The sequence below is a fragment of the Acinonyx jubatus genome, chromosome A2 (assembly GCF_027475565.1).
Source record: "Acinonyx jubatus isolate Ajub_Pintada_27869175 chromosome A2, VMU_Ajub_asm_v1.0, whole genome shotgun sequence".
In the NCBI taxonomy this organism is placed as follows: Eukaryota; Metazoa; Chordata; class Mammalia; order Carnivora; family Felidae; genus Acinonyx; species Acinonyx jubatus.
In genome coordinates this window covers 74802556-74813782 of record NC_069383.1, presented here as the reverse complement: position 1 = coordinate 74813782, position 11227 = coordinate 74802556, and the positions used below count along the sequence as shown (strand labels likewise).

Sequence of the window (11227 nt, the reverse complement as noted above, 5' to 3'; positions counted from 1 at the left end):
ATTCGTTCCATCATCAGTATTTATTCAATATCTGCTATATGTCGGTCAGTGTTTCAAGCACTGGCTATTGAGTGGCAAATAAGATAAAACCAAGTTCCAGTAGCAGTCATGAATTGTGAATCCTACAGTCTAGTGGAGTCCTAGTGAATCTGTGTGTGTGTGTGTGTGTGTGTGTGTGTGTGTGTGTGTATGCACATAAGTGAGTTCTAGGAAATGATACTAGGAGATACCAATGGGCCAGATACTGTAAGACTTTATACGCCATAGAAGAGAAAGGTTTGTACTTTTCTAAGTTTGGAAACTAATGAAGGGATTTGAGCAGGAGTATAACATAAGATTGACTTTGCAGAAATATCCCTTTGGCCCCACTGTGGAGAATGTAAAAGTGTAGAGGCACAAAGACCAGCTGAGAGTCCAAGACAGCAGCACATGAGAAAGCTGAGGGAATTTAGGACTCAAGTGAGAGTGGTGGAGGTGACCAAAAAGTTGGCCAGTTTCTAACCAATTTTGAAATTAGACCTGACAGGAGTGAATAGGGGACTTGAGAAAAAAAATCATGAAAGGCTCCTAAATTGTTGGTCGAAACTGCTGGATGGCTGGTGCCATTTACTGAGATTAGGAGAACTGGGAAGAGCAGCCACCAAGAATTCTGTGTTAGATTCAGAATTTGGGGCTTTTAGGTCTCTGGTGGAAGGATCACACTGGTAGTTGGAACAGTGATCAGAGAGAGGTTGGAAATGATCTCACAATTGAAGATTGATCCATCTGCCACATAGGTGATATTTAAAGGCAAGGAATTAGGTAAGACCATTTATGGAGTGAAAATAGGCAGAGGAGAGAAGTCTGAGGAGTGAACTTTGGAACACTCCAACTGTCAGAAGCAGTGAAGACGATGACACAACATGGGAGACTGTGACACAAATGAAAGAACACCAGCATAGTGTGTTTCTTGTTCACATTCTTATTGGCCAGAGGAATCACTGGGAAGAGCATGGTTGTGTGACCTACATGATGAAGTTACCATAGTTCAGTTAGTCTAAGGTGTACTTTCTTTTGCATGTCCTACATCCCTGAAATCAGAATGTATCATACAATTGATGTCAGCTTAGTACTGTGTCACAGTTTAGTTGGCAGACGTTATCTTTTATGTTAGTAAATAAAATAATGCATCTTGCAATTAATGCTGTTTTAGATCTAATGAAATTTATTATGATGACTATTCAACAGAGTACACACATGGATACATTAATATAATTCCCTCTCTCTCTCTCTCTCTCTCTCTCTCACACACACACACACACACACACACAAACACACATATCAAATACATTAAGTATTTGAACACTCTTTCTTGAGAATGCTTAAGGATCCATGAGGGAAATTTTATTTTCTTAACATAAAATAATAGGAAATGAATGAATCACTACATATGTTTGAGGAGGAGGATATTCTAAAGTCACATAGTATATTATCTGTATGTTTCTTATTACATCCAAACTTTATAATTTTATGGTGAATATATTATGCTGAGATTACATCCAATGACAACTCACTTCTCTATCTGCCAAGGAAATTAATTCAAAATATCCTTATAAATTTTGCAAGTAATAAATATATAATTTGATAGAAAGCAATTGAATGTTTTCAATTTGCTATAAATAAAGGAAAATCACGGCCATGAAAGAACACTTGCAACTTTTTGTCATGGTAATCTACAACAGGATATTACCTTAAAACTTTTAAGAATTGGTTTTTATAATAAAAATTGACACCAAAAATTATTTTCAAGTTATACAGCCATCCGAAGTTCTTATGTAACTTGAAGTAGCAAACAACTCATTATTTAACCGAAGAGTAGTTAGTTGCACACTGCCTGTAGTCACTGTACAGTAGGTATGCAGGAATTATTTTTGTATTATAGCAAGCTGATTTTAAATATTGAAAATAATATTGAGGCTAAATACTGAAAACATCAGCAGCAAATATGCTAGGTGTATGGATATGAAGCTTACCAAGGTATGCAACCTATCACTGCTAATGAAAACTTTTAAATGTTGTCAATTTAATAGAATATTGCTTGATTGGGGCTGTTTCATAGTTTTTATATAGTTTGTTTTCATCACCTTATTAAGTTGTTACTCTGTTTAAAAGCTGGAGGTGAACTATCATCCCAACTTACCATTTTGTAAACAAGTGCTCATGTCAGTGTTACTAAGTTGTTCAGCTGCAGTAGAGTCAAAGATCAATTAAGCACAGACCCCCTAATGGATCAAGGCACAAAGATTTTTCCCCCCAATCCATTTGAATTTAGAAAAAGACAGCCTGCTTTAATCTGTCTTCTGGAACGCAAGGTCAGCAGACTGGAGGATATTGGCTGCCACTCTTTTGACATCTTCAATCAATCAACCTTGATTGGCCATGCGGTTGGACTTTAGAGTTAGGAAAATGATGTTCCTCACCTTTTCTACTAATGCTTGAGATGAAAGTAAAATGCATCTTGATTTCAAGTTTTAAACAAATGGTGAAGTCAAGTTTTCATGTATTATTCAAGCCTTGTCTGTAAGACACATAAACTCATGAAGTTAAAATATATCTCAATGAAGAATCAGGTTGCCTTATTTTCCTTTGAAAATGGAATTAAATTTAAAAATAACTATAATGCAAATATAACTTAAAAATATGTATCTCACAGAATCCTGTATTTTTTTACCCAAACATCATATTTATATCTAAAGGGAAAATGAATTCTTGCTAATGAGATAAAATAGAAAAATAGCTTGCAGTTCACGTTTCCCCAGTGATCATGAAAGTGATTTGCATTTCAGAGAGTGGAATGTACATGTTTATTAAAAGACCTATAGGTTCAAATGAGACCCAGACAATCTGTCTACAAAGTCAAAGCTCAGCAGAACAATGGAAGTACAACCATGCAGAACACTTGGAGTCATGCTTATCCAATATCCAACAATTGGAAATTGGCCACTTTGTTGAGGCTGGAATGTGGAGGTGTCTAAGAGGATTTTTGTTTGATTTGGTGATGTTTTTCTTGCATGCCCAGATTTATTCTCTGAAAAAGGTTATGCAACTTAGCACGGATCATTATACAGTCATCTCCTGCTCATCACTGTTTCTCATCCCTGATGGTTTTTCCATGGGCATGGCCTTGGTCTTGGCCTCATTATAGCTCATGTTGACATAACCCACCAACATATTATCTCTGACTGGATTGATGTTCTTTTGCTTGAAACATCTGGTTACATTTCTCAACTCTCTAGTTACCCCGGTGAAAACTTATTTTCAGCATACTCCCCAGCAGTGCAACACATATTCTTTGGGAGTCCAAAATTTTGAAAAAAATCTGGTATTTCATATCACTGAAAACCAAACAAATGTACTTTCTGCTTTTGTTTCTGCCAAAAGGTGTGATCTATTACCTGTCCACATAGGTTGAATATTTATGTCTAAGTGTTGTTAGAGGTGTCATAATTACATTACTCTGCTTGCTAGAGACAACATTGCCTATGCCTTCTTTATGAGTGATTCCTGAAACACATAGCTATAGTTTGTACGTCTTCAAAACATTCATCCAGATGTTTCTTCCTGGCTCTATATGGCAGATTCAGATTCAGGTTTTGACTGTGAATTGGTTCCGAAAGTTATATGCCTTGAGGAACTGGGGAGGCCTGTAGAGTCCCTATTCCTTGAGATGTCTATGGAAAAACACACCCCTCTTTTTATTTATTATTTATTTATTTATTCATTCATTCATTCATTCATTTATTTAAATCCAAGTTAGTTAACATATAGTGTAATAATGATTTCAGGAGTAGAATTTAGTGACCCACCACTTACATACAACACCCACTGCTCATCCCAAGTGCCTTCCCTGATGCCCATCACCCATTTAGCTCATCCCACCAGCCGATATCCCTCCAGCAATCCCCAGTTGGTTCTCTGTATTCAAGAGTCTCTTATGGTTTGTCTTCCTCTCTGTTTTTACTTTTCCTTCCCTTCCTCTATGTTCCTCGGTTTTGTTTCTTAAATTCTACATAAAAATCAAATCATATATTTATGTTTCTCTGACTTATTTCACTTAGCATAATACAATCTAGTTCCATCCACCTTGTTGCAAATGACAAGATTTCATTATTTTTGACCACTGATTAATATTGCGTTATGTGTGTGTATATTTATATATAACACACCACATCTTCTTTATCCATTTGTCAGTTGATAATCATTTGTGCTCTTTCCATAATTTGGGTGTTGTTGATAGTGCTGCTATCAAAATTGGGATGCATGTGCCCATTTGAATCAGTATTTTTTTATCCTTTGGATAAATACCTAGTAGTGCAATTGCTGGGATTAAGTTAGTTGTATTTTTAATTTTTTAAGGAACCTCCATACTGTTTTCCAGAGTGGCTGCACCAGTTTGCATTCCCACCAGCAGTGCAAAAGTGTTGCCCTTTTTCTGCATCCTTGCCAACATCTGTTGTTGCCTGAGTTGTTCATTTTAGCCATTCTGACAGGTGTGAGGTGGTTTCTCAGTGTGGTTTGTGCACCTCTCTTTCCTGACATCGCACACAAAATTAATAAGCCTCAGTGGCAAGATGATGAGGAGGACCCAATTAAGTCAGAAGAAGTTCTGCTATGTCTGGGGAAAAAAAGGTGGTGGGGAATATTCTATGTCTATATTTTTACAGGGTTGTTTTCACAGAAAAAAAAGATTACATTTGGTTGTAATGCTAGGAAGGATTCAGCAGTCAGACAATGGGCAGTACTAAAAAAGATGAATGGAAAGCAGTCTGATATTAGGTATCAGTATAGGGTCAAAATCACACCAGTCTCACTCTGGAGTAAAACATAAAGCGATCAGGAGGTCCAAATGAGGATAACACATCATGATGAGTAATACTGGGAAGTAGAGTCAGATCCACTAAGCATAAATCAGCAAGAGTAGCTACAGAGGTTGAGGAAATTCAGGAGGAAGATAGGACAGTCACCATCTAAGAGGAGGGGTCCTGGAAGCTCTGACTCCAATGACACGGTAGGAACTTTTAACTCCACCTGATTATGACTTGTGAGTTACTTCTTGGAGATTCCAGGTCCCTTAGGATCTAATGGCCTCTGGACCTGTGATTGTCTCACAGAGAAGATCAAACACAATAGGAGCTCTCCCATCATGTATGTATCAAATGTCCCTTCTTCAGATTAGTAGCTACCGATTTTAGCCATTAAATTATTGAACATATTAAAACTTCCACTAAATGTGTCAAGATGAAACATTGACTTGGATATATATGCCTCTACAATGGAACTTCCATATGGTTGCAAAAGTGGAAGTACCAATGCAAGTGCACTACTGAGGTGAAATGCAGAGAGACACAGAGTATGTAGTGGAATATGTAGAGAAATAGAGAACATAGAAATAGAAGAAATGCATAGTCCTTTCCAAGAGCTTATGATATAGTGTGGGAGGCAAACAGACAACTGCTAACATAGTTATCATGCTTTTTCATGTCATTATTTCTACAGGGACGTATACAAAGGGCACCCTTGTAAAAGGTAGAATAAAACACGGCACTCAATAACATCAAAGATATAACGTGTGTACAAGAGTAATACATGGCAAAATGGGCCAAATTCCATGTAAGATGTATCCTTGGATATTCGTAGGAGGAATAAACCACACTGCATTAGAGAATTGTGGACACTAGTTTACAAAGGCTAGGAAAAATAGAACAGCAATTAAGGTGAATTGCATGAGGTGTAAAGAGGTAGGAGGGCTGGATCCTACAGGATTTGTTTATAGATAATAGTAGTTTAGCTTGACTGGAGCACATATTATGTGTTGATTAAAAGAAGAGGCCATAGACAAAATTAAAAGTAGGGGAAATTGTGAACCTGTGATATTTTGGCTATGATGTATAAAACTCTACATATATTACTTTATCTTCGCAACATACTAACGAGATGGGCATTAACATCACCAACTTAGAGATAAAGAAATTGAGATCCAGAACAATAATAACTTGATTTAGATAAAACAGAAAATAGTGGGAAAACATGAATTTGAACACACGATATCGGACTCATTCTACTACAACATGCTGCATCTTAAAACAGTCTGATGAGACCAAAACTATTTTTCTTAAACCATAGCCTTGGAACACAGGTTGGTGCCTGAACTGCATAAATTCATTGCATGAATTGTCCTCAGTAGTAATTTAAGAAATATCTACTCCAATTCTTTCTCACTATTCCACCTCATCCATCACATGTTTTAGCTTCTGATAAGGAAGTAGAGGTCAAAAATACTTGTCCTTTTTTCTTCTGGAGTTGGAATTAAATTTAGTAAGTTTTGTTCAAAAGTTTGAAAGAGGGTGAGGAAGAGGTAGTCCCACATTTTGCACTGTTTTGCTGAAATCATTGGTAAGCATGACATTAATTATTCATGCATCCGTAACACTAATTAGGACACTAATCATATATTACTTCATTAGAATCAGTTAACAGTATTAACAGCATTATATTATTGACAGGAAAATAGCAACACTAAGTGGGTCTGAGTTCTTTCTCTGCTTTATCTTTTAAAAATACACCAAATTTCTTTGTTTTCTGAAAACTTGTTCAGAGTCCTTAATCGTAAGGATGAAATAAATGGTATAGGAGAAAATGGGTAGCCCGATATCTGATATATTTAGATTATTAAGTGTATATTAATTCATTTATTCTTTCATGCATATAATTTAATTACATTTTATTAATTGAAATAAATCAACTGTGGGGAATTAGTTTAGATATCAAACTATTGCTCCTAATACTCAGTGTGTGAATTCATTCCCTCCCAAAAATGTAAATTCATTTTCAGGCAATCCCTTATAGTGTAAAGTGCCAGAAGGTAGAATCATTTCTTTTTAATTCACCTTGTTAAAAAAAAAATGCCATCAATAAGTAGATCCTGGATATTCTTGACAAGGGTAACTAATCTCCCTTTTGTTTTCTATTCTACAAATATCCCCAATTACCTCCATTTTTTTCCATTATTTACACTTTCCATCCTTCTGAGCATTTTGACTACTACTGACCACCATCAAAAACCATTGCTGTGTTTAAGGATCAATAAGAATATTGAGGATAAACAAATTTTAAAATGATAAAATAATTCTTAGATGAAGTTTTGGTAATAGATAGTTTGTGTAGAAATCTGTTTTCTTAAGTTGGGTATCCTAAAAACAAAAACTGAGTGGTATGTGTTGCGTCCATGGTTTACTAAGGAGAAACCTTTAAGGGACTGAGGGAAACAGCTCTGGGTGGGGCAAGACACCTGGTAAAAATACAGAGTAAGCTGCCACAGGCTGTTCTCATGTAGAGCTCTGGAGCATGGATCGCAGCACAGAATTATCCTGATCTGAGGCAAGTTAGCTGGACTTTTACACTCCCTATCAGTCATTCCTTGACTCTGGAGGGTATAATCCCCAGTGGAGGTGACTCCTGTCAGTTTAGAGCAGTTGTTCTCAATGTACGGTCCCCAGACCAGCACATCAGCATCACCAGGGAACTCGTTAGAAATGATAGTTTCTTGGACCTCAGCCCAGACCTGCTGAATCAGAAACTCTGGGGGTGGGGCCGAGTGATCTGTAGTTTTAACAAGCTCCTCAGGTGATTCTGATACACAGCAAAGTCTGAGCACCACTGGCTGAGAGCACATCTCCAGAGGAGAAAGCTGTGATCCCTTAGCAGCTGATCTCAAGCAGTGTTGCTTCAACAGCCCTGTGACAGGAATCAACGTGGTCTGCCCACAGCACCCTCTACGTGTGTCGTATGCTTCGGTTGTACGACAGTAAGTCACCCCTCTTGTATTTACCGTGTTTGTAGCTTTTGTAAATTTCCCCATTTAATAGCTGCCCTGCATGCATGTGCTGGACCTGCCTCATTCTGGAAAAGTGGATAATATGTTTAAATCACTTTGCCTTGTCCTTGTGCCTTCCCCGCCCCGTTCTCAGGAGGAGTCCTCCTCCTAAGGATGTATTTTTCAAAGACAGACCAACCAATGCAGAGTCCATATGACTAACAGTTGGGCTTTTGTACTCCAGGCCATTACACAGCTGCCTTAATGAGCCCCAAGGCCCGGTACCAGAGAACGAGGGTCCTGGGGCCCAGTGAAAATATCAAACTAGCCAGTGCTAAATCTGCTTGCCCTGCCTCACCTGTGCTTATCCGTGGAAACCACAATAAAGACCCCTGCCCACAGCTCCTCTCTCTACCTCGGCCCCCCTGGCAGACCTCCCCGTCCCTGCTCATCCGTGGGGCTTCCTGTGGCATGCTGTGCCCTCTCCTCTTGGCAACTGTGAGTACTGTTTTATTATTATTTTCAACAGCAGTTGTTTTCCTGATCTGTTGACCTCACTACCCCTAAAACTTTTTGTTAGCATGCTGTATTTAAAATATCTCTTCATCACAATCCCCTCCATAAAGGATGCACAAAAATCGAAAAAGTAGATTCAAGAGTCATGCCACAGAGGGTGTCAGGCCAACTGGCAGTTCACCTCCACCGATTTGAATTAAAATTTCAGTTGGGGGTGGTTAAGGGGGAAAAGATTTCAAACGGATGCCGTATAAAATTTTACTTCACATAATTCTCATCATGTGACTCCCCTTTCCTTTTAAACAAACAGAATCAAAGTTCACTCCAGAGATAGGGCAAATATTTGTTTTCCACTTGAGACTTTGCTGAGAAAAGAAATTCAACTTGCCCTCTGTGCCAGAATTTAAATAATTTTTTTTGGAACATCATGCTTTGGTTGCAAACATCCCTTTCATGCTAGCATGCAAAACAGTTATAATTTTTATTGCAAATCTGTAGTATGTTTATTTTTGGTCAGAACAAAATAACAAATGACTCACTGTCTTCACAGTGAGAATGTGTATGCCAAGGCTGAAACTTAGGGTGATAAATAATAATAAACATTAAACAAAACTAGTGAATATAAAAAGAATGTAATTACATAACATAGCAATTTTTCTGCAGTAAGTAATGTGACATGCATTCTTTTGGCATTGACTTGCATTGAGTACTATCAGGAATTGTTCAGTCAGAAGCAGTACTTTATTGAGTGTTGATTCTTGTTTGTGAATGTATGTTTCAATTTTGAGTGAAGATATTTTCTTTATCAAGGACTTAATTTCAAAAGTGTGAACACAATCCCAGCTCTGGTGACCTTGCCTTGCAGGTATTCTCTGGTGTGCCAAACTGTGAAAATTGCAAGAGATACATTCATCTTCATCATGTGTGTTTGATAGCAGTTATTGAATTTCTAAAATTAAATAATTTGCAGGCTATTTTAGTGTCCCAAATTTTCTGCCAGATTTTCTATTTTATGAGTGATTTATTTGTAAGTCCAAAGCACCAGAGGTTATAAAGCTGTGGCCAAAAAGATTCTTACTTTGTACATAGATTAAAAGGTTTATCTCACCCGTGGTGCAGCTAACTCGTTGCCCAGATGCTAAACTCAGTGGTGTGTGACATAGACAACAGGTTATATAATTTCCAGTGGTCAAAACTGGGCTGGGCGTTGGTGTCTTTCTCCTGTCGGAAATATTCCATGGGACACAGAGTTTTCAGTTACTTGAGGATTATGAACATTACCTGAATAATTCAAAACTCAATTCTACTTCTGATTTTAGCAGGACAATAAAAGGAACAATGTTTGTTTACAGGGCCATTATCTTAGCTTTTAAGCTGAGGGAATGTGATCAGCTGACCATTACCAGTCAAGCCTATTCCACTGTGATGATAGAAAAGAAGCTGATCTTCCAATTTAAGTAGATTTGTTTTTGTAAGATTTAGTTCATACTGGGAGCAGAGAGGATTAACAAATAAAATTCAAAACCCACCTCACTTTAAATGTACTATTCTCCCCAGCTTGTAAACCTCTTAAGCACAGAAAATTGCTTTCTGTATTAACACCTTCTGATGTATTGTTGTGTCACTGTCCTGACACCTTCAACTAAACATGTTGGTTGTGGCAAGACCAGAATAATGGTAATTACAATATTAATGCTAGCTGCCCTTTCATAAATGTTTAAAGATATCAGGTGTTGTTTTAGGTGTTTTGAATATATAGTATGTTAATTGTTAGAACAATCCAGTTAGGTTCATTTTCCAGGTGAACCTGAGTCAAACCCCTCAACCTTGTGTAGGATTTTGGAATGAGCCAGACTGGGTTTAAATCCAGGCTTTGACACTGAGAAAGTAGGTGACCATGGGTGCATTACTTGACCTCTGATGTGCATTATTTGACTTTTAAGTAGTTGCCTGTTTAAAAGGCCCTTAGGGAAAAGACTGCTTATAATGTGATTAACACCTCTTAGTGGACCCTTAGCTTCACTTCTATAATGCCCCTAATTAGATTTCCTCCTATCCATAAACACAGCTGCTTTATGAGTCCATATTCTCCTCTATTTCACCTAGACAAAGCCCATTCTCTTCCCCTGACACCAGTGGTATTCTAGCACGGACTGCACTGGCTCATGAGAACACAATTGTTAAATAGTAAGGAAGATCTGAAATCTGGTTATTAAACATTTGGCAGCTTGAAATCAGCCACAGTGGGAGTGTTGACATCAGGGAAATCTGTAAGCCCTACAAAGTGAGGGCTTTCTCCCACCCATATCCTAATGAAGATGCAGTGTACCAGCAATAAACCTTTACACTGCTAGCAGAGGAATATTCAGATACCTGTATTTCATCACGTTTGATCTAATTCTATTCCCTTTACAATTCCTGGCATCCAGATTACTTGGGATTACTTAAATTTTCATAAATTGAATGCGGTCGGTCTACCAGCCACCCCAACAAGATCTCACTCTTTGGTTCACCAACATGCTGACACTATGTTACAGCGACTCTTGACCTCTTATTCCCCAAATATCATGATCTCTGTGTTCTGTGCCCCTGTGGCAGAGGTAGAGCCCCTCCCTAAGGAATGCAGTGGAAGCCTTCTCAGAACAAAGAACAGCAAGGTGACCCAATCAACTCCTATATACCTATGCGTAGCTCTGACACACTCTGTAACTTGGACCGTGTCCGATCAGACTAAATGTGTCACCATATATGAAAGACAAACAAGTAGAAATTGCATAAAAGGCTATACCCCACTCTGCTAGGGGCTCAGCCTTTTGGGGTCTTAGCCCACTGAGCCTGTACTGGCAAGTATAAAGCTGC

At 38.0% G+C, this 11227-nt stretch overlaps 2 long non-coding RNA genes across 6 annotated transcripts in view; one reads left to right on the top strand and one right to left on the bottom strand.

The window, feature by feature from the left end:
* The first annotated feature begins 7398 nt into the window (after nucleotides 1-7398).
* LOC113603029 (uncharacterized) overlaps nucleotides 7399-11227 on the top strand; it is a 109946-nt gene continuing 106117 nt past the window's right edge. The window contains exon 1 of one of the 3 annotated variants that reach the window (XR_008296855.1): nucleotides 7399-7843. This is a non-coding gene — a long non-coding RNA (uncharacterized LOC113603029). The remainder of the gene's footprint in view (nucleotides 7844-11227) is intronic. The other 2 variants (XR_008296856.1, XR_003424561.2) reach the window with 2 other exon arrangements.
* LOC128314799 (uncharacterized) overlaps nucleotides 8272-11227 on the bottom strand; it is a 388750-nt gene continuing 385794 nt past the window's right edge. For all 3 annotated transcript variants that reach the window (XR_008296859.1, XR_008296858.1, XR_008296857.1), the window contains exon 4: nucleotides 8272-9589. This is a non-coding gene — a long non-coding RNA (uncharacterized LOC128314799). The remainder of the gene's footprint in view (nucleotides 9590-11227) is intronic.